Below are 25009 nucleotides of genomic sequence, written 5' to 3'. Positions count from 1 at the left end.
CTGATACAACCACTACAGAAATCAGTATGGAAATTCCTCAAAAAATTCAAAACAAAAATGCCATTCAACCTAGCTATTCCTCTTCTAGGAATCATCCTTACAGTGATACATGCATACCCATGGTTACAGCAGCATGATTCACATTAGCTAAATCTTGGAAGCAACCTATATGTCCATCAATGGTCAATGGAGATGAATGGATAAAAAATGTGGTATTTGGCCAGGCGTGGTGGAGCATGCCTGTAATCCCAGCACTTGGGAGGCTGAGAGAGGAGGATTGTTATGAGTTCAAGACCAGCCTGGGGTACAAAGTGAGCTCAAGGCCAGCCTGAACTGCATAGCAAGACCCTGTCTCAAAAAGACAAAAAAAAAAAAAAAAAAAAAGTGGTATTTGTACACAATAGAGTAATATTCTCCCATAATGAAAGATAAACTTGAGTCATTTGTAGGAAAATGGGTATACACTGAGACCCCAATGCTAAGTGAAATAAATCAGATATACAAGCTTAAATGTTGCATCATTTTTCTTATATGAGAAACACAAAATATAAACACAGAGAAAAATAAAAGATAATAGGAAACATGGAGATAGTTCTTTTCCAAATGGAAAAGGGACCAAGAGATGGAGAGTGGAAGGGGAGGAGGAGATTAAAAAAAGAAGAATTGAGATGTTTTGTGTACCTGTACCAACTCAAGAATGTGACTATGTACTGCAAATATACTAATAAGAAAAAACTGGAAAAAGGAAAAGTATAAAAAACAGTATAATTCTTTAAATTGCATGAAAGAAAAACTACTGTAACTGCTGACATACAAGGCTACAAGTACAATCAGAGGTTTAATACACCTCTTGAAAGAAAAAGCATTTCAAAAACTAGCAACCCACATGTTTAGCCGATTCCAGAACAGCTTGTTCTCCCCATGTGTATCAAAAAGGAAGAGCCTGGGCACTCTAGTTATGCAATCAGCATGCAATTCTTATGAAAGGGAAGAGCCTTCCTTATTGGAGAAGTTTTGACATCTTGTTATCCACTTGCAAAATATGGAAAGATCTTGGAGCAGAGCCATTCCTTAGACCTTTATTGAATGCCTCCTCACTCTAGATGTAGGTGTGGGGTGTGGTATAGGAAGCAGGAATAAAGATATGTCTATTCTTATGCTCTAAGGCAGTGATGATGAACCTTTCAGAGATCGAGTGCCCAACCTGTAAACCAAAATCCACTTATATATCACAAAATGCCAACATTGCCATTAAACCTGGATACTGAGGTTTTAGTTTAGAAAAAACAATTCCTATGTTAACATCTTTTGTCTTAGAACACACACACACACACACACACACACACACACACACAATAAGAGAGCTTTCAATGATACAGCTTTTTCTTAAAAGGTAAAAGTTTGCATTTGGAGTGCTTTAATTAATATAATCTTTGCTGTTATATGCATGCTGATAATCTGTCAAACCTTGGCTCGTATTTCCTTAGAGAGCTACACACCCAATACTCAGATCATCTGTTAGTCTGTTTCTTCTATCAAATTTGATATAATTCAAAGCTGAATTATATCAGCTGCTCACAAGCATGAGATGATCCAAACAAAGTAAGAAAAACAATCCCAAGTGTTTTCATTGACTTAAAATTATTGGGCAAGCAATTTCACACTTCAACCTTCAAGGTATCAGCCTGGGCCCACTAGACCCATCCCTGACATTTCTACAGTAAATCTGTACTTTAGCATTATACTAACTGGTTGTGTCTCTCAGTTCTTTTCCCTGGGTGATACAAGAAACAATCTGTATGTTTAGCCACTTAGTATGATGAATGGCAAAGAGTATGAAGGTAGGCAAAAGTGTCAAAACGGATTTGAACTCAACTTTATGCTCCAGTTAGCTGGTTTTGCATATGCTTATCTGAGCATCACAGAGGGTCCAACAGAGCCACAACACTCCAGGATTTGTTTTTTAAAAAAAAGATTTCATTTTTCTGGTAGAAATACCCCAATTCATAATAATGGCACATAAAAAAAAAAAAAAACAGATTTGCAGGTCTGAAGGAGGTAAAAGTAAATCACCAGATTACTCATGCATGGACGATGAAGATGATCCATTATGGTAAAATATATGCTTTCACAACAGAAGAGTGGTGTGAGTGGATGACTGATGATGATGATGATAGCAACTAATGACATTGGCCCCGTAAGCCAAAGTTCCTGTGACAGTGGAATGGAGCAAGAATGCACTGATAGAGGCACAAAAAATGCAGACCTACTTGATGAGGAAGAAAACACCAATGTGAGTATATATTTGACTAGTCGAAATGTTGCAAAATGGCCACACAACCAAATGAACAATCAAAAAATATAGGTCCAAAAATATAGTGAGGCCCTTGGCAGGGGTGAAATGTATTGGGCAGAATGCCATCACTGCCATTCAATATTGGAAATTATAACAGACAAAATGCTACAAGATGCTGTGAAATACACAAAGGCTGAAATGCAAGTAAAACCTTCTGTATGCACCAATACCCATATTTAAAAATCTATTTATTATGACACCTCACTAGCTGAACTGAAAGTATTCATAGCTCTGCTGTACTTAGCACAGATTTCTCATGATCTCAGAAATGTAAAAGACCTACGGAAAAGCAATGGTCAAAATATGGCATAAAAATGTATGCCGTTGTAGATGCAAAGACTTATGCTTTCAATTTAGACATTTATCCAGGAACTCAACCATCAGGTCCTCAATCATACAGTAATAAGTTGAAAGATGTGAATACACTTGTTGCTCCCACCTCCCAAATCAGAATGTGACATTCAACAATTGGTTTACCAGTTTCCAATTGATGTTACATTTCCTAACAGAGCACAAGTTGACCAGCACAGGAACTGTACACAGGAACAAAGCAGAACAAAGTTCATGTACACAGGAACAACATTCCAAATGAAATGTCACAATTTCAAAACAAAGAATTACATAATACAATCTTTAAATTTCAGAAAGATATAACATTGGCCTCCTACATGGCAAAGAAAAGGAAACTGGTACTGCTGATGTCAATACTTCACCATGATTGAAACAATGATAGAGGGGCTGGGGATTTAGCTCAGCGGCAAAGAGCCTGCCTGGCAAGCTCAAGGTCGTGAGTTCGGTTCCCGGTACCGGAGAAAAACCAAAAAAAAAAAAAGAAACAATGATAGAGAAACCTCAACAAAACAGAAGCCTGAGCATGCCAGGCGTGGTGGCGCACACCTGTAATCCCAGCACTTAGGAGGCTGAGGCAAGAGGATCACTGCAAGTTCAAGGCCATCCTGGGCTACAAAGTGAGTTCAAGGTGAGTCTGACTGCAGAAGGAGACCCTGTCTCAAAAACAAAAAAATTATTCACCCATAGAAATATTCCAAAGAGTAAATATGGGTCTAATAGACCCACATTTATGTGCCTTGATAACAAAATTAGTTTTATGCTCCAAGGGCTAAGGATTTATTTTCAGAACTACCAACTCAGCTATTGTCATCCCTTCACACTCTATCTTCTCAAGTGTTACACTCAGGTCATAGAATTTATTTTTCCAAATAGAACTTTCTTGAAATCCCAACAACCTCATTTCTAAACTTCTAAAATCTAAGCAGTGTAAGCAGAAAAGATCAAGTTTTCAAATATGGCTTTATCTGGAGAAGTAAGAAAACACAGGCTTGTCTCCACCTTATGGAACTGTAAAAATCTGTTACTAAAATTCTCCTTGGCAGCTGCTACAATGCTACAAACTTCCTTGGAGATTTCCTGATGGCTTGTAGGATTGTCTGTAAATGATGTATAATTTTCTACATGCATTTTTAGATGGGGAAAATATTTTAGCTGCCCACTTTCAAGGCCTGGGGCAACTTGGCTCAAGTGCCAACCAGAGAGGGCTCTGTATGCCCACTGTAGCACATGGGCCACAGGCTCACCAACAGCATTTCAAGAACAAACTGTATCTGTGGCTGGCCACTTTTTATTTTACATAAACCTTTATTTATTGAAGCATAGCCATACCCATGTAGTCATATTATCAACAGCTGCTTTCCCTCACAACAGCAAAGTCAAACAGATGTAACTAAAATGGTGTGGCCTACACAGATGGAAATATTTACTATCTGACCCTTTAAGAAAACCTGTGCTGAGGCCTGCTTAAGAAGACAGATATACTAATAACAGGAAAGAAAGTAACAATCGGAAGAGCAGTGCTTATCAAAATAGGGCTAGTGCCAGGCATGGTGGCACATGCCTGTAATCCCAGCACTTGGGAGGCTGCTGCAGGAGGATTATTGCGAGTATGAGACCAGCTTGGTCAACAAAGTGAGCTAAAGGCCTGCCTAAACTGCATAGCAAGACCCTTCTCAGAGAGACAAAAACAAAAACAACAACAACAACAAAAAAAACACCAACAAACAAAATAGGGCTAGACCATCCAAAAACATGAAGTACCTAACAATCAGACTAACGAACAAAGTAAAAGACCTCTATATTGAGAACTACAGTACTCTGAAAAAGGAGACTGAAGAGTTTATCAAGTCAAAATGCATCAAAGATCTAAATATAAAAACAGAAACATTAAAACTGCTGGAAGAATAGGTAAAACTCTTAAAGACACTGGTGTAGGCAAAGGCTTTATGAATAAAACCCTGATCACATAGGAACTATCACAAAGAATCAACAACTGGGACCTCATCTTATCAAAAAGCTTTTGCTCAGCAAGGGAAACCACCAACAGAGTGAAGAGACAACACACAATGTGGGAAAAAAATGTTTGCCAGCTGTTCCTCAGACAAAGGATTACTACTGAAAACATATAAAGAACTCAAAAACAAAAATTAGACCCCCCCCAAATGTAAAGACCCAATCCAAAAATGGGCATCTGATGAATACACAATTCTCAGAGAAAGAAATACAAACAGCAAATAAGTATATGAAAATATCTTCAACATCACTGGTCATTCAAGAGATGCAAATTAAAACACTTGAGATTCCATATCATCCCAGAGAAAGGTTATAATCAAGAAATCAACCAATATCAAATGTTGGCGGGGCTGCCTTGATGTCTGTGAAGTTTTTTTTTTATATCATTTATGTTCTTTCCTTGACTCCAATCTTAAGTTATTCTTCTTTGCCCCATCTAGCAGCTGCTCGATTGATTTCTCATGGTCCTTTGCCATTTTAAGAATTCTTTTTATGATCACTAACCACAAGCCTGTCTTCTATGTCTGAGGCCTATCCTCAAATTGGCTTAATCTGCTGCAGATACTTTCAGTGGAATTTTTAGTCTCCTGGATATCTGCTTGAATTTGCCTTATGGATTCCATTTCTCTTCTATGCTAAACATTCATGGATTCTGTAATATTTCTAAGTTCCTCTATTTTTTTTTTTTTTTTTGTCTGTATCTGCTATAGGCACCAAGCATGGTTTTCATTGTGGATAGCATCTCTGCAATTATCTGAGAAATTATTTCTGACTTGATTTTTTCTAAAGCCTCATTCAATTGCTTTGTTACCACTTCAGAGAGGCCAGGTGGGAGTGGCTTTTGGATTGGCCACTTCACTGCCCCCTGGGTTTGCCTTGGTGAACCAGATGTCTGAGGTTGTACCTTGTTTAAATGTCTTCTCACTTTCTTTTCTTTTCTTAGTTTAACTCCTGGGGTGATGCTTGTAAATTGCCTTTGGTGGGTTGCTTTATTGTTGGTATTTAGAAGTCTTAGGAAATGACTACTTCTCCAAGGTATCTTCTAGCTGTAACTGATTTTTGGGTTTTGAGTCTGTTGCAAAATCCTATGTCTTCAATTTGTTGAGGATGAAAAGTTGATGCCTGTTTGGCCCAGCCCCTGGTTCTTTGGCACTGTGCCACAGAATTTTCTATGACCCTCAGTCAATCTCAGTCTTAGAATACCAAGAAGAATAGCTGTTTAGAACAATTATGTCACTTTTGGCTAAAATGGTACCATCAGCAATAACAGGAGCAAAAATCACAGCCAGAAAATGGCAAACTAAGGTAACCATTAATTTGCCAACTTTAACAGTATGAACTAGATTTGTACTTACTTAACAAAATCTAAAACAGACCAGAAAATTATATACAGTATATAAGTCCTTAATATGTCAATTTTACCCTCAGGGGTTAAAATTTAAAAGAGCTTATGGAGAAAATAGAGAAGTAGAAGAGGAAAAGATTTAAATTAAGACTGGAGGACAAAGAGGGATCATATTAACTTTGGGAAACTGGTGCAGAAGACTGGAAGGAAACAGAGAAAGAAGAAATTAAAAAGAAGAACAAAACAGAAAAACCACCACAAAGAGAACAGAAACCATGTTCACACTCATATAAAAACAAGATCAAAGCATGAAGGAGAAACAAACAAAAAACCACAATAACAACAAAAAAAAAGAGAGAGAGAGAAAAAAAAGTCCACTTCCAGGTTTGTCTCTGCTGTCATAGGTAGACATTGTGTGCAGATAGAGTCTTGATCAGTGCTGATCTATTCCAGGAAGCCAGCAGTAGTTTTTGGTTGGGTAGTGGGTAATCTCAGTGAGCCTGAAGCCAGCCCCTCTCCAAGATGGCTAGAGCCAACTGCTATCTCACATGGGACAACTGAGCCCTCAGCACTCACCCCCAGCTGATGCAGTCCTTCACATCCACTGCCACATCTCTCTGTGGAGGCCTCTGGAGCAGTCACCGTGTGTCTGAAGGTTTGAATCACTCCTCTCGCACAGTGAGTCCCATCTCAGGGAGAAGCCCTGCCAGCTACCTCCTTCCTCTTCATTGAAGTTTCTATCTTCACTCTGTCCGTGGGCCTCAATTTGTGTTTCAGATCCTTCTTGAGTCCAGGGGACCCACTTCCCTCCTTCTTGTCTTTCTCATGTTGCTATATTCCAGTGTCTGGACGGCAACAGTCAGAGATGCTCTTTTTCTGTTGCTTACCACTCTGCCATCTTGGTGCTCCTCCTGACATCATGGTTTGATTATGAAAATCATAATTTTCTTCACAGATGCCCTGAAAGTGTAGGAGTATCAGAGGCCCCTGGGCCTCTGGTCAGTTATGACAGTTCTATGCCATGCAACATGTGAGAACTGCAAGATTTGTCCCTGTACAAATTCAGGAGTCTCTGTGTAACAGATACTTTTTCCATAGTCAACGTCTTTGTGCAAGCCCTGGCCTTGTTTCAAATTATGTCAACCGAGCTGTCTCAAATGACTGTGTGAAATTCAGCATGCTGTCTACATTGTTTGGAATTGGTTTCTCCTCAGCATGTGCCAATGAAAAGCAAGAGGAAGACAGAGTACCAACAGAAGCATGAATCTGTATTCACAAAGGAAATAAAATATGTCCAGGGCTGGGGCTACAACTCAGCAGCACAAGTGCCTGCCGGACAAACACAAGGTCCTGAGTTTGATTCCTGATACCAAAAAAAAAAAAACCACCACCAAGTCCAACAAGACAATGCAGAGGACAAGGTCTTTGCAACCTCCTCCCACCACTGGCAGCCACTCAGATAACTCTCCATCAGAGTGGATTAAGACAGCTCAGACAAAGCCCTCCACACTTGGAGCACCTCATCTATGCCCTGAGGTGCCTCCAGGACCACGAGTCCAAACACCCCCGGGAAATCACTTCCCAGTTAGGTGGTGCAGCTTCCATCACACAGATACGAGCTCAGACCGAGGTAGCAGCTACTTCCTAGAGGGTTCTTTCTACAGACTTTCAAGGCTGTGGATATAGCTCAGCGGCACAAGTGCCTGCCTGGCAAGTGCAAGGTCCTGAGTTCGACTCCTGGTACCAAAAAAAAAAAAATACAGACTTTCAATCTTTCCTCTATAAAAGGTGCTTCCACCAAAGGATACTTGTCCGGCACCACACTCCAAACCAGGGATAGAGGAAAAATTATGTGAAAGTGGGGCTGGCTGGGCCTCCTGTCCACAGTCACATAACTCTAGGACAGTGGCTCCCATAGCACACCAGAGGGGACAGAGACCACTTGTTACAGTTTACATCTAGATGTCCCTTCAAAGCCTCATGCACTTTTATATGGGGCTTTTTTGGAGGTAGCTGAATTTAGAGTTTGTGACTGATTCATGGTTCAGTGCTAGGATTAAGGGTGGGTGATGGCTGGATCAGTTCACTGATTGTATTGGCACTGCCCTATTCTCAGCAGGCTGGATAAGATATAAGGGGCAGAAAGAGGCTTGTCTCTCCCTTTTTGCTCTTGTTGCTTTTGCTGTCTTCCATCACCATGAATGGTTATCCCTCTACCATGTGCCACCCTGCCTTAGAGTCAGCCAATTACGGACTGAAATCTCCACAAACTGTGAGCTAAATAAATCTTTCCTCCTTTGAGTGTCCAGTATTTTGTCTTAGCAAGGAAAAAACTAGACACCACTGTCAATAACGATCACTAAAATACAAAATAGGGTATCCTGATAAGCTGTCTTCTGAATAAAGCCATAAACTCTGTTCTGAGGTCAAAGCGAAGAACAACCAGGCATGGTGGTGCACACCTGTAATCCCAGCACTCAGGAGGCTAAGGCAGGCGGATCGTTGCAAGTTCGAGACCAGCCTGGGCTACAAAGTGAGTTCAGGGCTAGCCTGAACTGCATAGCGAGACCCTGTCTCAAAAGAACACATACACACACACACACACACACACACATACACACACAAAAAGCAAAGAACAGCTAAAATGAAACCTTAGATACGAGAAGCAACCAAACCCTGAGACCTTGGGTAGGCCTATGCCAAGGGAACAGCCTGAACAAGGGCCACCAGCAGAAAGCATGAGTAAACACCCTGGATGAAGCACTCTACTCAGTTGAGACCCAGAGGAACTTTAGGAGCAGATGGTTTCACATGCTACATTATAGCTCCAGGAACAGATGTAGCTGGCAATAGAGAATGGCGTAACAGCAGCCCAGTGAGTGGAACTATATGGGCAGAACTAGGAAATAGAAAAACATGACAGGTCTTCAAAACAGTGCAAAAGAGACCATTCTAGAATCAACCGTGACCTGTTAATTTCCTATCATTTTGTCTATAATTCAGTATTGCTTGTATTGTTCTTATATTATTTTGCAAACAGATGTCTCTTTGTTAAAAAAAAAAAAAATAGAATCAACTGTGACCATATTATAAACTCGCTACCTTTTCAACAGAGCATTACACCACTTGTCCTTTCATGATGTACAAGTGCTACTCTCAGCCTTCCCAAGGTTCCTCTCCCATATTCTTGGACTGCTGGTTCAGCAGCTGCCCTGGCTCCTTCGTAATCACTGCCCCTTTGAGGCACCAGCAGCTTACCTGTAAATTCCTAGCCCCTCCAACTTCCTGAAATGATGCCTGGAGAAATCAACTTGGAAAGAGGCTCCAGAGATCCATCCATCATAAGACAAACAACAGGGGCTGGGGGATGTGCTACACACGTGTAATCCTACCGTTCTGTAAGGCTGAGGCAGAAGGACTGCATGACACATTTGAGCCAAGGCTGGACATATTGAGAAGAACCCGTCTCAAAAGTTTTTACAAAAGGGTGGGAATATAACTCAGTGCAAAGGCCCTGCATTCAATCCCTAGAACCACATTCAGGAGTAAAAAAAAGAAAAAAAGAACAAACAGCAGGCCTCAGTCTCCAGATTGTATGATTTCTACTCAGCCTTGTTAGGCTCCATCCCATCATCTGTAAAACATGGAGGGGACTAGCCCTAAACTGTATTCCCCTCCTAGTAGCCCTGAGACCCACAGGGGGAAAAAAAATCACTAGGAACTATTCCAGGAAGTCCCCTAAAGAAGCAAATGCTCTGAGAAGATCCCACACAAAAAAAAGAGTATGTAAGAGACAGGAAGCCAGGTCCAGGGGCTTTGCATAGCTTGGCCTGCTGCTACCTGGAGGCAGGGACATCCCTGTTCCCCGTTGGCTGCTACACTGCAACCCTGAGGATGCCAGAATCTGAACTTTAAGCTGTGAAGACCTCAGAGAGTAGCTAGCCATGTGACTGCCACCCAGGAAAGGCCTGAGTTCACACGAGAGAGAGATGTACCTGGCTCATGGAAAATGAAAGGACTGGACATTTCAGTAGCAGAATTCTGCTTATCCAAACACCTGTCCAGTCTGGCCAGCTCACTTCACAGAAGGGCTGCCCACTTACTCCGTGTCCCACATCAAGCTGGAAACAGGAGAAGGGGCACCAGAGACCAGGCTCTTTCACCCTAATCCCTGTCCCCAAAGCCAGCCGGGTGTCTTGGCCAGGACATTCTGCATTCTGATTCCTCCTCAGAGGGCTAGGTCCAAACTTTCCAGTTTTGACCTGTTTTCTTTGTTTAGATAGAGGACATATGAAAAGTATAGCCCCTATGGAGGAAGGCCAAACAAAGCTCAGGGGGACCAAGAGGCATAATGACCTGATTGCCAGTTTGGGGCCACAAAGCCAGTGATGTAACAAAATACTGTAAACACAAAAATATTCCTGTCCTGGTTTTGAAATAGGCCCTGCAATGTCCCTGACTTGACACTCTAAATACCAGTAGCTCTCTAGTCACTGTGACTGACCACTATACACATGTCTAAACAGCTCTGAGGCTAAATGGAATCTCAGAGTGATGGCTCTAGCAACTCAAGTATCTACTGATGGGACATTTCAGTAGCAGAATTCTACTTATCTACAAACACCTGTCCAGTCTAGCCAGCTCACTTCACAGAAGGGCTGTCCACTTTCTCAGTGTCCCACATCAAGCTGGCAGCAGGAGAAGGGGTACCAGAGACCAGGCTCTTTCACCCTAATTCCTGTCCCCAAATGTGTTTTAAAAAATGAGAGATATATATCAATATAATAGCTTTTAAAAGGTAGTTCTGATACAATCCACAATGTCGATGAACCTCAAGAACGTTATGTTCAGTGAAATAACTCACATAGAAACAAGCATCACACAACTCCACTTATATGAGGTATCTAACTAGTCAGACTCTCAAAAACAGGAAGTAGAAAGGTGGCTGCCAGGGGAGAAAAGGAGCAGTTGTTCAGTAAGTATACAGTTTCAGTTTTGCAAGATGAAGACATTCTAGAGGTCTACTGCACAAGGTAGCTATAGATGACATACAAAACTATATACACTTAAAAGAAAAAAGACTGCTTAACATAAAATAGCTTATTTTATGTTATTTCTTAAATTCAAAAAATTTTATAATTAAAGAAAAAAAGTTAGCCCTTATTTCCCTGGATCTGGTCAACAATGCCCTAAAGTCAAGTCTAGTACTGTCCTATCCTTTCTGTTGTTGTTCAAGACACAATCTCACTATCTAGTTCAAAATGGCCTTGAACTCACTACCTAACTAGGCTGGCCTCAAACTGTGGCAATCCTCCTGCCTCAGCCTCCCAAGATTACTGCATGCACCACTACACCTGACTATCTGTATTTAAGGAGAAAAAGAGATGTCTTTCATATCCAGAGAGGCCATCTAACCTTCAAAAACATATCCAAATATAGAAGTTTTTTTTTTTTAATTCTTAAACAGGGTCTTACTAAATCACTAAATTGGCCAGGGTCACTCAAACTTGTGATCTTCCTGTGTCAGCCTTCCAGCAAGCCAGAATTATAGGTGGCTGTCACCATGCCCAGTTTAGAACTTTCACTCTTTAATAATTTTAGATTTATAGCAATGTATTCACATAATATGTTTAACATTTCATTATATGAAATATTTCCTTTTAAAATGCCTTTTTAAGGAGCTGGGGATTTAGCTCAGCGGCAAAAGTGCGTGCCTGGCAAGCGCAAGGTCGTGAGTTCGGTTCCCGGTACCGGAGAAAACCCCCCCCCAAAAAAAAAAAAAAAAAAAAAAAGGCCTTTTTATAACCTTTCACTTTCCTGAATATCTCTTAAGAGGCAATACAACCATACTACTTCAAAGATCCATAAGAGAGGAAGTCACAGTAATTGTTAATAAGCCTCTGAAGCTTCTGAAAACACAATCGTTCCTTTGACCACAATGATAGTGTGGTGAGAGAGATAACAGAAGGCCACTAACAGTCCTGAACTGGTCACTCAGGTCCCGAGAGTTGTAAAGCATCACTGTCTCCACAAGATGCTGGTGGAAGTTGGAAATGGAACACTGAAGGGTCTGGTGCCCTGCCTAGGCAAGGGGACTCTATTTCACTTTCTACCCACACTGTGTTTTTATATGATCTGAAACCAGAAAGTTGGCAAACCAATGACAAGACTAGGTCAATCATGTCTCAGTACCCTCAGGAATGAAAAATAATTCTTTTCAAAATATTCCATTATCACAAAGTAGGTTTTTTCCCTCCTACAAAATAGTTCTTAAAGAAATTTTTTTTGTATGCAGGGTGTTCAGGGTTGATCCCAAGGTTTTTGCATTGAGCTATATACCCAGTCCTCTTAATTTATTTTGAGACAGGGTCTCATAAAATCACTAAGTTGCTCAGGCTGGGCTTGAATTTATGAGACTCCTGCCTCAGGTTTCCAGACTGTACATGCCACCACATCCCACTTAAAACTTTAAATAATTTCAGATTTACAGCAATGTTCCCTCATATCTGTCATCCAATGCCCCCGCCCTTGTAAAACAACCCATACCACATGGCACATTTGTCAACAAAGAAACACTGGCACACTTCTAGCTAAATTCCACTAACTTCCATGTATCTCCTCTTTCCTGTGCTAGGATAAAATAACTCGCAGTAAGTATTGCAAAGTAACCTCTAAAACAATCCTATCATAAAATTTTAAGGTTAGGGGCCAGGGATATAGCTCAGTGGCACAAGAGCCTGCCTGGCATGCACAAGATCCTGAGTTCAATTCCCAGTACAAAAAAAAAAAAAAATTTAAGGTTAATAAAATTAAAAATTAATACCATTTACTGATGCTCAAATTTAAACATAAGTGTTTTTATAAACCCTACATGGTTTTTTACTAATGTAATCATTTACCCAACATACATAATGTTTTTCATGCTATGAAATGGAAAAAATATTTTATTCAAATACAATATATATCAAGAATTAACATGTTAGGGGCTGGGGATTTAGCTCAACAGCACAGCGCCTGCCTGGCAAGCACGACGTCGTGAGTTTGATTCCCAGTACGGGAAAAAAAAAACCAAAACCAAAAAAAAAAAGAATTACTATGTTAAAATTATAAATACTCCTAAAAATGATTTTTTAAAAATTTGCCCAGGAAAATAATACAACTTATTTGAAAATGGATGTTCCTTTACCTATCAGTGTGATGAAATAAAGCCTGTTACAGTATCAAGACATAATGTCATTCTCAATATTACTTAATAAAAAAGGGTTCATATCAATAGTTTTGAACCTAAATGTGTAAAAAACACACAGAAGACAGGAGAGAATCCAAATAGCTTTTGAACCCAATACTCAGTGTATATACTAGTGTAAAGACAAAGACTTGGAAAAAAATTTTACCTCTGCTTAGTAGGTTTGCTTCTGTACTGGTACAGGTGGTGTACTGGTATAGCACTTTGGAAATGAGTGCACTGTAGGATTAAGCACATGAGTAACCCACTTAATGTTCCTGAGAGTCAGGGTCCTCAGAAAAAGGGAGAAAACAAATACAAAACAGTGAAAGCAAGCAAAACTATACGAGGCTATACTGGATCTAGAAGAAAGTGAACACCCACAGGTGTGGGTGGACATAGAGGCGTGTTATGGTTTGTGTCTGGGTGTCCCCTCAAAGCCTCATGTGGTCATGGGGCGGACTTTTAGAGTTTGACTGATTGTGGGTGTGAGACCTACACCTGCCCTGAGGCAGATAGTTTTGCATATGTAAGGGAGAAAAACAGGTGGCTTGCCACCTTTCCTCTTCTTGCTGTTGTTGCTTTTGCTGTGTTCCACCACCATGAACTATCGCCCTCTACCATGTGCCACTCTGCCTTAGAGCCAGCTGAGTATGGACTGAAACCTCCAGGAACTATAAGCTAAATAAATCTTTCCTTCCTTAATTTTGGGTGTCAGGTATTTTGTCCCAGCAACAAGAGAAAAGTAACCAAGACGGGTGTGTACATGGACAACAAACACACCTCCTGGTTAGGAAGAAGAGATTTACTAGCAGCAACATACTGGACACCCTTTGCCCAAGCCAAGATGCCAATCAAGTCTACAGGGGCAGTCACACCTTCCCAATGGTTTCTCAAGGGCTCTCTTTCCGGAAGTCCTCCCCACCCTAGGATGAGCTGCTGGTTAACTACTCAGGGAGGATCCGGGTTGGTTGCTGCTGGTAGTAGATCTTTTCATGGATTTCCCCGCCGAGGCCCACCATGTCCACAGACAGGACATGCACCCCAGCCTGGAGTGGCAGGATAAATGTACATATGCATGTCTCTGTGTCTGTGGAAGCTGACACTGTTTCTTTTAGTTCTAAAACAGCATCATTGGGTCTTGTGTTTGCTTTCCCTGTTCCATATTTGTACCATATTTTCTCCCTCTCTCACCTCTTCAGCCCAGCTAACATATGAGGAGTAAGCTTCCCCCAGCATGAAGCCCAAGCCAGGTGGCTCTGACCCACCCCTCCTCCATACCCTCAGTCCCCCTCCCCCTGTCTTCCAAAGGCAGTCCTATAGGACCACACAAGGCCCTCATCCCCCTTGCCCCGCCCCCACCAGGGCAGCTGCAAAGCCGGCTGCCGAAAAAAGCTGTTACTCTTTATTTCAAAATATAAGTGGCCATTTGTGCACTTCAGTAACCCATTTCTGAGTGCTCACTCTGTGCCTGACCAGGCCCAAGGGACACTGCAGGAATGTGACAAAGAGCAAACCATCTCAGTGTGAACAATCCTAGCCCTGTGCAAAGCATAGTAGCTGTTTTGGGTCCTCTGGGCAAGTCACACATGCTCCTCTGATACCCAGATTTCTGTAGCACTCACTATGTGGCAGATCCAATTTAAAACCACCAAGCTTTGCTGCCTTTGAGAGGAAGCCCTGTTCTAGGAGATATACCCATGACCCTGGGCACACAGATTCAGGGGTTCCCTGAAGTCCATTCATACAGAAGAGTTAGTCTGTATGGCACCAGGGCGGCTGAAGCAGGAAGATGGGGAATTCAAGGCCAGCCTGGGCTACATGGTGAGTTTGAGGTCAACCTGGACTATCTAGCAAGACCTTATCCAAAAAACAAAAAAATTCAAGTTATATGAGATGCTTTTTTAGAAGTTTATAATTCCCCATTTTATTCCTAACATCTCCATGAAGCCCTACTATAATGCCATGCTACAGTGAGGAAACTGAGGCACAGAGAACTCACAGAAGAAGCCACAGAAAAGACTTCACTCCAATAAGCAAGACTCTAAAAAGTTAGTGCTCTGAAATTGCCCAAACTGCCTGCAGGTAACCTGGATCAGAAGCCTTATCTAACTTTTATGGACAGTTCATGTGACTCAACGACACATGGGCTTTCCTACCTCCAAAGGCAGTCCTCAGTAGCCCCAGGACATCTGGACCCACAGCCCACTGCACTCCAACAACAGGACCCCAATCCATTCTCCTCCAGCCTGGAATGGCCTACCAAAGCCCACCATGTCCACACTGACAGCCACATGTAGCCAAAGTGGCAGTGGCAGGATAAACTGGGACTGGCTTTCACCCAACCTCCCAAGACAATTGGGTAAAAAGCCTGCTAGAGACAAAAACACTATGTCATATACCTAACCATGCCCAAGTGCATTCCTGTCAGGGAACTGTAAGCTGGAAACTGGGCTCTCAGGATTACCTACAAGCTCTGCAGACCAGCAGGGGAACCAACAGTCACCAAACTCAGCACTCAGACATAAAAAGCACATTTGATGGCCAGGCGTGGTGGCACACACCTGTAATCTCAGCACTCAGGAGGCTGAGGCAGGAGGACTGTTGCAAGTTCAAGACCACAAAGTGAGTTCAAGGCCAGCCTGAACTGCATAGTAAGACCATGTCTCAAAACAAAACAAAACACATGTGATGAGGGAACAATCTAGCAGCACACCAAGGAAAATATTTAACCTATTACAGGATCTCTACTAGGTCCTAAATATTGTCACTGACACATATCACTGAAAGTCAAAAAACTTTTAATGGTTTCTCAAAGCCAAAGATGAAGGGAGGCAAAGGAATTTCCCAATGATGAAAGCCTGAAGTCCACCAGGAAAAGGTTGATATATAGATCACTGCCATCACAACCAAGAGGACACACATACATAGCCAGATCAACTGCCATCATTACTAGAAAGATATACATGCAGCTAGACCACTAACATATTGCTAAGAGAACATACACACAATTAGATCATGGCCATCACTGCAAAGAGGACAATCGGACACAGGGACACATACATATGCATACAGATGGACATCACTGTCATCACTGCTAAAAGAATACAAGCATTGCTAGATCAGCTACCATCCCTGCTGGGAGGACAGGTATATATCCAGATCACCTCCCATCATTAAGTCAGAACATAATCATTCAGTATTTCTGAAAGTGTGCAAGGGAGGAAATGGTGAGGAAAATGCCCATGAGCTAGGACTGGGAAGCAGACCAGGCACGAGGCAGAAATGACACAGCATCACAACAGCACAGACATTCAATAGCAGCAGCCCAAACACATCAGCCATCACAGAACAGGACCAAGAGGTGAGTTCTACTTAGCCCCACCTCACTGTTCTCACTAACCCCTGCTCTGTGCCAACCACTGGCTCATGTCCTGGGGGAAGGCCTCAGGAACACAGGAAAGCTTAAGATGGCCCAGGGGGAAGTGAAGAGGTATCAATGCATGTTAAGGTTATTTTTCGTTTGTGGTTCTGGTCTTAGGAATGAAGACTGCTGCAACACACAATGTATTCAGGGGAAAGGGCCATAATGTTCATAACCTACTGTCAAAGGTTTCAGAAAAAACTGCTATGTGTTTCAGTACATGTGTTATGGTTTCTGTCTGAATGTCCCCCTCAAAGCCTCATGCAATAATGGGGCAGCTTCTACAGTTTATGATTGATTCATTGTCCAATGTTGGAATTATGGATGTGAGTGCTACACCCGCCCCGGGGCACACAGTTTACATACAATGTAAGGGAGGGAAAGAGGCTTGCTTTTGCCCTGCCGCTCCTCCCTTCTGCTCTTGTTGCTTTGCTGTCTTCCACGGCCATCAACAGTTGCCCTGTGCCATGTGCCACTGTGCCTTGGAGCCAGCTGAGTATGGACTGAAACCTCCACAAACTGTGAGCTAAATAAATAAACCTTTCCTTAATTTTGGGCATTGGGTATTTTATCTCAGCAATAAGAGAAGAGTAACCATGACAACATGTTATGAAGTGTTGACTGAAAAATGCAGTAAATGTTTAAATTTGTAAAAATTTATTACAGTAGTAGCTGGGCATGATGGCACATGCCTGTAATTCCAGCATTTGGGAGGCTGCTGAAGCAGGAGGATCACTGTGAGCTTGAGGCCAGCCTGGGCTACAAAGTGAGTTCAAGGCTAGCCTGAACTTACATAGCAAGACTTTGTCTCAAAAAGAGACCAAAAAAAAAAATTAACTATAGTAAAAGACACACTACCATTCATGTCCCTCAAAATACTCTCCTTTATTTTTTGTGGTGTGTTATTTTTGTTTTATTTATTTTTGTCTTTTTGAGTCAGGGTTTCTCTATGTAGTTCAGGCTGGCCTCAAACTTGCAGTGATCCTCCTTCCTCAGCCTCTCAAGTACTGGGACTACAACATGTGCCACCACAGCCAGTAACTTCCACTTGTTTTGAGCATACTTATCCCATAATTCTTGCTACTTTCTGAAGCAGTTCTGAAGTGCACTTTTGTAAATGTCTATCTGTGCTGACATGGCTGCCTAGATGTCCTGAATCAATTCAAAACATTTACTTTTCATGGTCTTTTTTTTTTTTTTTGTCTTTCTTTTTGAGACAGGGTCTTGCTATGCAGTTCAGGTTGACCTTAAGCTCACTTTGTAGCCCAGGCTGGCCTTCAACTCGCAACGATCCTCCAACTGCTGGGATTACACGAATGCGCCATCACGCCCGGCTTCATGGTCATTTTGATCCTGGCAAAGAGCCAGAAGGTGCACTATGTTAGTGAACAGGAGGATGAAGACACACTATAATGTTTTTACAAGGGTGTCTTTCTGTTAGATGGCACTCAACAGTTGCACTCACCATATTTTTTTTTATCACACCTTGCAAAGATACTCAAGAAAGAGGACTTCAAAAAACTGCTTAACAAAGTGGCCAGGACAAACAGCCAAGAATGCAACAAGAGCAGGACATGTGAGCAGAACACCAGCCTCGCTCTGTTCTTTTTGCCTTGCCTTTGTGGTTGTGGTGTGCCTGCTCACCAGAATATCTTCCACCATGGCCAGCTCAGCAGGTTCCTGCTCAAACAAAGCCATCCAGCGGTGTATATATTCCTGCCTCAGAGCAACAAAGTCCAAACTATTACATCGGAACTGACAGTACCAGAGAAGGACAGAGCTGCAAGATCTGCACCTTGGACTGTGAGCCCAAGTGTGTAGAACAGTTGCCTGAGTGGAATTCTGATGGCACAAGCACAATGATGGTGAATCTTTTAGAGCTTTCAATAATAGACTGTAGCACACATGCCACAGGTTCACCAACCACTTCAAATCTAGCACTTTCCAGTCTGAAGGCTCCAACAGTATCACATGTACCTTATCCCTCTTGCCATGTTTCAGGACCCCTTCTGTAAAGACCCCAATAAACCAGTGTTCTGTAAAGTTTTAAAGTATAACCAAACCCCACAGAGACCATTTAAAACACAACTGTAAAGCCAGGCATGGTAGCTTACACCTGTAATTCCAGCACTCGGGAGGCTGAGGCAGGAAGTAACTCGTTCTGAGTTTGAGACCAGCCTGGGAAACGAAGTGAGCTAAAGGCCAGCCCAAACTGCATAGCAAGACCCTGTCTCAAAAAGACAAAAATAATAACAACAAAAATTAAGTCAGAAAAAAAGTTTTAGAATAAACAACTGATGCTACCCCTGTACGAGTGGAAAAAGGGCCAATGAGACAGTATCACAGTGACTCCCAAAGGCCACTCAGATCACAGCTCCAGTTACTTCAGTAGAGGTCACCAAACCTTCTCCCACATCCTCAGAGCCCATAGCACACATCATCAGGGGTCACTATGGCCAACCAAAAGAAAAGGGGAGGGATTGCGCCCCTCAGGCCAGAGTATTCAGATGGGGAAGATTCAGCACCCAATCTGGAGGAACCATCAGGGGATGCAGGCAGCCTGGGGCTCCACAGCTGGGGTTACAGAAACTGCTCAGCCCAGTGTGGTAGCTAGCATAAACCTACAATTCCAGCTGCTCAAGAGGGTAACGGCCAGAGGATTGCCAAATTCAAAACCAATTTAGTGAGACCTTGTCTCAAAATAAAATTTTCCTAAAAGGGCTTAAAGCTGGGCATGGTGGCACATGCCTGTAATCTCAGCACTCGGGAGGCTGAGGCAGGAGGATCCTTGTGAGATTGAGACCAGCCTGGGCTACAAAGTGAGCTCAAGGCCAGCCTGAACTGTACAGTGAAACCCTGTCTCAAAAAGACAAAGAAAAAAAAAGGCTTAGAATGGAACTCAGCACTCCCTGGGTCCAATCTCCAGTAAAACAAAACATTCAAATTACTTTGTAAAGCTGGGCGTGGTGGTGCATGCCTGTAATCCCAGCACTCGGGAGGCTAAGGCAGGAGGATCATTGTGAGTTTGAGGCCAGCCTGGGCTACAAAGTGAGCTCAAGGTCAACCTGAATTGCAGAGCAACACCCTGTCTCAAAAAGACAAAAAAAAAAAAAATTACTTTCTGAGGTTCTCATGAGGCCTGGACATACACAGCTAAAATAGGCAGGAACCCAACTAAGGGTGCATAATGATAAGATAAATCAGGCTCCTAGAATAAAATTCCTATCTGAGCCACTCACCTGAGTGCTCTGTATTTAAATTCTTCTGTTTAAAATGGGGGCTAGGGGGCTGGGGATATAGCTCAGTGGCATAAGCGCTTGCCTTGCAAGCCTGAGGTCTTAAGTTTGATTCCCAGTACCAAAAAAATAAAAATAAATAAATAAATAAAATGGAGTTAGTAATTATATACCAGGCACCACCTTAAATTATACACAACTTTGTGCCAGGCATGGTGGCCTATGCCTGTAATCCTAACTCTCAGGAGAGGAGGATCATTGCAGGTTCAAGGCCAACCTAACCTGCATAGCAACACCGTATGACACACACACACAAAAAAGGCCAGAAAGGTGGCACACACCAATAATCCCAGCACTCAGGAAGCTGAGGCAAGAGGATCACTGTGAGTTCCAGGCCAGCCTAGACTACAAAATGAGTTCAAGGCTAGCCTGAACTGAAGAGTGAAACTTTGTCTCAAAAAGACCAAAAAAAAAAAAAGAAGAAGGAGGAAGAAAAGAATGTATAAATTCATGCTCAGAACAGTGCCTGACAGACTAAACACAACCTCAATCAACAAAGATCAAAAGAAAGCTGAGTATGGTAGCACACACCTGTAATCCCAGCATTTGGGAGGCTGAGACCAGCCTGGACTACACAGTGAGTTTAAAGTCAGCCTAAACTACATAGCAAGATCTTGTCTCAAAAAAAAAAAAAAAAATCTAACCTGCATTTCAAAAGAAACTGACGAACTTGGGAATGGTGACACACAGCTGCATCCCAGCACTCTGGAAGGCTGAGCAGGAAGGCTGCAAATTCAAGCACAGCCTGAGCAATTTAGTGAAACCTCATCTCAAACAGTCAATAAATCCAATCATTGGGGAAGTAGCTCAGTGTAAGGCCCAGGGTCCAATCCCTACTACTATTTAAAAAAAAAAAAAAAAAAAAGGTCACATGCACATGCTGCCCTACTTCAAATTCTGTAAAGGGCCCTGCCCTGCATCAGAAGAAAGAACCAAAGTGGCTTGGTACTGTCCTCAGGGGTAAAATTACCTCCCTCCCAAAAGTTCTATCTGGTGCACTCCTCATACCCAAGTATGGTTCAAAGTCAGGGACTAAACAGAAAGAATACAGCCCAAAACCAGAGAAGCCCCTACCTCTGGCAAGTACCAGCCAAACATCTGTTCCTGGCACCCTCAGGATGGTCACTGGGTGAAGTGTGCAAATGTATACATGGCAGCACACAAGTTAAAACAACTGACCCAAGGAAATGAAAGAATAACTGTTCCTTTTTCCAGAGCCACCCCTACTCCAACTCAGACCAAAGCATGAGGTCTGCTATGAGGCCCTCCCTTGCTTCAGAGGTAGAGATGGCCACCTCTACTGCCTGCCTCTGGGCTCCCACACTCAGAAGTACTCAATATATACGTGTCCTGACTAACCCAGCCTCTGCTTCCACATTCAACACTCAACTGGGATAGGTGTGTTCTCTTGACCTGAACATCCCTAGTGATGGGCAGGCAGCAGCAAGCACCGGCATATACTTTCTCAACTGCTCTGGCCACACTGACAAGGAAAAAGGAGTTAGGGAATCAGTGATCTCTGTGACCTAGGAAAGAGATACCGGACCTGGAACCAGAACCACCCCAAAGAAGACAGGCAATGATGTGTGACTGAGCCCAGCAACCTAATCTGCAAAACTAGGATCCAGAAACTAAAAAAGGATGACATTTCACCTCTCTACAGGTGCATTCATGTTTACAATGAATTTAACCCATGAAAATGCAAGAATCCATTGACTCTGATGCCCAAGAGCCTATATAGTACCCACTCCACAGGTAACCCTTTTTCTGTTCCTACAAGAGCCACTCCAAAAAATAATAAAATAAAGCCACTCTACAAAGAGTCCCATGCTGCACTGAGAACTCATAAGCTTCGAGCAACCAGCTACATCAGAGAGCCCAGGGAGCCATCACTGAGTCTGTCCAAGTTAAATGTGGTAGCTGGGGCTAGACCCTCAGGTAGACATGGACGAAGCAGATGACAAAGGCACAAAGCAGAGAAGGGTGGCATGTCTAGGGTGGGACCCTGACTAGGTGTTATGGTTTGTGTCTGCATGTCCCCCCAAATCCTCATGCAATCATGGGGTGGGTTTTTAGAGTTTATGATTGATTCAAGGTCCAATGTTGGAATTATGGATGTGAGCGCTACACTTGTCTTGGGGCGGAGAGTTTGCATACAACGTAAGGGAGGGAAAGAGGTTGCTTCCCTCTGCTACTCCTCCCTTTGGTTCTTGCTGCTTTTGCTATCTCCTGCCCCCATGAACTGTTGACCCTGCCATGTGCCACTGTGCCTTGGAGCCAGCTGAGTATGGACTGAAACCTCCACAAACTGTGAGCTAAATAAACCTTTCCTTCCTTAATTTTGGGCACTGGCTATCTTGTCTCAGCAACAAAAGTAACCAAGACAGAATTTGGTACTAGGACTGGGGTCATTGCTGTCACTAAACCTGACCATATGGTTCAAGGGCCTTTGGAAATGGTCTCTGGGAAGTGCTTGTAAAGGTTCAGAGATGTTGCCTGAAAGAGTAAAGCTGGAACACCTTCAGCTGTTCTGTACGGGAGATTCTGGTCAGAGCTCAGAAGACCAGAAAGCTGATAGAAAACCTGCCAGTAAAGACTGGGTTCAGGAGGTTTCTGCTGCAAAGGACCGCGTTGGTTGCTGAACTCCAGGTGATGTGTGTTACTGTTTGGCACAAAGTTTGCCTGCATTTTGCTCATGTCCAGAGACTGCCTGACATTGAGATTAAGGGTGGCAGACTGATTCATCTGGCAAAAGAAATTTCAAGGCAGTCAAATGTTGGGGCAGTGGCATGGCTGTTGTTAAGGGCTTTTAGCCAGGTTTATGTTGAGAATCAAGAGCAAAGAGCCCAGCAGGATGATTTAAAATGTTGTGAGCTTGGCCAGAAAGGAAGCTCCAGTAAAGCTGTGGACTGCAAAGATACAGCTGAGGAGATCTTGATTGCTGAGGAACAAGAAAATATAAAAGATGCCCTGAGGGCAATCACAAGAAGCAAGTCTCCACCCTTTGCAGCCTCAAAACTGCAAAGGTGAAAGACTTTGCTTTGAGAAGAAAGCCACAGAGCACCATGTTCCAGAATGGCTGCAGCATACCAAATTTGCTCCTTAGAATTGGATTCAGACTGCCCAGCAATCCAGGCAATCGACCCCTATGGCCAAGAGAGAGGAAAGCTTGGCTACTGCTCCAGGTGGCAGCAGACCTTGACATCACCCACATGGCCCTGGATTTAGGCACATACAAGCCCTCTGGAGCTCACAATGTGCCACAGATTGCTTCAGATGCTGCACATGGAACTACACGACATAATGTTAGCCCTGCTGGATTTTAGACTTGATTTGGTCCCAGTGCTCTGTATCCCCGTTTGTACCTTTTGGAATGGTAACAATTATTTTGTGCCATTGAATGTTGGAAATGTTTAACTTTTCATTTGTGCAGGGTCTCACAGTTAAAAGTTCGCCTTAAATCTCAAAGGATACTTGGGACTTGAACTCATCAGCAACGCTGAAACTGTTAGGACTCTGGCAACTCTCACAGACGGACTAAATGCAGTTTTTTGGTTGGTTGGTTGGCTGGACATTTTTGGTAATGGGAATCAAACGCAGGACCTTGAGCTTGCCAGGCAGGCGCTTGTGCCACTGAGCTATATCCCCGGCCCCCTAAATGCTGTTTGTATAAAGGGATGCGTATATGAGTCTTTGGGGGACTAGGGTGGAATTTTATGGTTTGTGTCTACACAGCCCCCCCCAAATCCTCATGCAGTCATGGGGCTGGCTTTTAGAGTTTATGATTGATTCATGGTCCAATGTTAGAATTATGGATGTGAATGCACACTCGCCCTGGGGCGGACAGTTTGCATACAATGTAAAGCAGGAAAAGAGGCTGCTTCCCTCTGCTACTCCTCCCTTTGGTTCTTGCTGCTTTTGCTATCTCCCACCCCCCATGAACTGCTGACCCTGCCATGTGCCACTGTGCCTTGGAGCCAGGTGAGTATGGACTGAAACCTCCACAAACTGTGAGCTAAATAAACCTTTCCTTCCTTAATTTTGGGCATTGGGTATCTTGCCTCAGCAATGAGAGAGAAGTAACCAAGACACTAGGGCACCTCAAAGGAGTGAACACCTCTGTGCTGCCACACCCAGCACTGATGTCACTCACAGATGGTCCTGGGCACTTCTGCCCTCATAAAAACCTTCTTATGCTAAAAAATACTTAAAATCATACTTTCCACTGCACTGGCTTAAACATGACTATATTAATATTCATACATTTTCTTTCACCTAAAAGTTAGTTCTTTTCCTGTCAATTGTAAAAAATTTGGCAGACCCTAAAGTACAGTCCCCTGAAACACTGGGTTTCCTGTGCCTGATGGATAAACCAGCCCTGATTCAATAAGGTGTTCTAGGTGCAGTTCAGGAGTAGCCAAAATAGGTAGAAAAGGCCTTTCTGGTCGTTATGGTTCTCATTCCTTCCACAGACATATACACACGCTCCAAGGGAAGTTCCAAAAGCATTTAATCAAACCACATAGCAGGGCTGCTAAGTGCTCGGCACCGCTGCACACCGGGCTTGGAGGACCCCTAGGATCTGTCTAGGCCGGGTATAAACTGAGGACTTCTCTGGGTCAGCGCCTAGGGAGGCGACAACATGCCACCCAGCCACTGACAGTCCAGGGCCGCCAGGCTGGCACGAGGCCGCAATCAGGCTACGCCTGTGAATCCAGGCGCCTCCGCGAGCTGCTCCGCCCGAAACCCACCAGTCCCTCCCCGAAACCCGGCCCGCAGACCACAGCCGGAGGTGCAGCTCCTGGCCAGAGGCTCTCAAGACTACAAAGCTGCCGCCGCAGTGAGTCGAGGCGACACCTTGGAGGGCAAACGCGAGGCGCTCTGGTCCGCCCCTGCTCGCGCCCAGTCGGGGGATGCCCGACGGTCCTCACCCGCCCCTCCGCGACTCGCAGCCCCAGCGAGAGATCTGGGACCGCGGAAGAAGGCCCCGGGCGACCCG

The 25009-nt window shown here is 43.3% G+C and overlaps 1 protein-coding gene across 4 annotated transcripts in view; it reads right to left on the bottom strand.

The window, feature by feature from the left end:
• Dgcr2 (DiGeorge syndrome critical region gene 2) overlaps window positions 1–25009 on the bottom strand; it is an 81331-nt gene that overhangs the window by 55851 nt on the left and 471 nt on the right. The gene's annotated exons all lie outside the window — the stretch shown is intronic.

The sequence above is a fragment of the Chinchilla lanigera genome, unplaced genomic scaffold (genome assembly GCF_000276665.1).
Source record: "Chinchilla lanigera isolate Chin_1 unplaced genomic scaffold, ChiLan1.0 scaffold00041, whole genome shotgun sequence".
NCBI lineage: Eukaryota > Metazoa > Chordata > Mammalia > Rodentia > Chinchillidae > Chinchilla > Chinchilla lanigera.
Note: the sequence above shows the minus strand (reverse complement) of the source record. Positions and strands in the feature narration are given on the sequence as shown.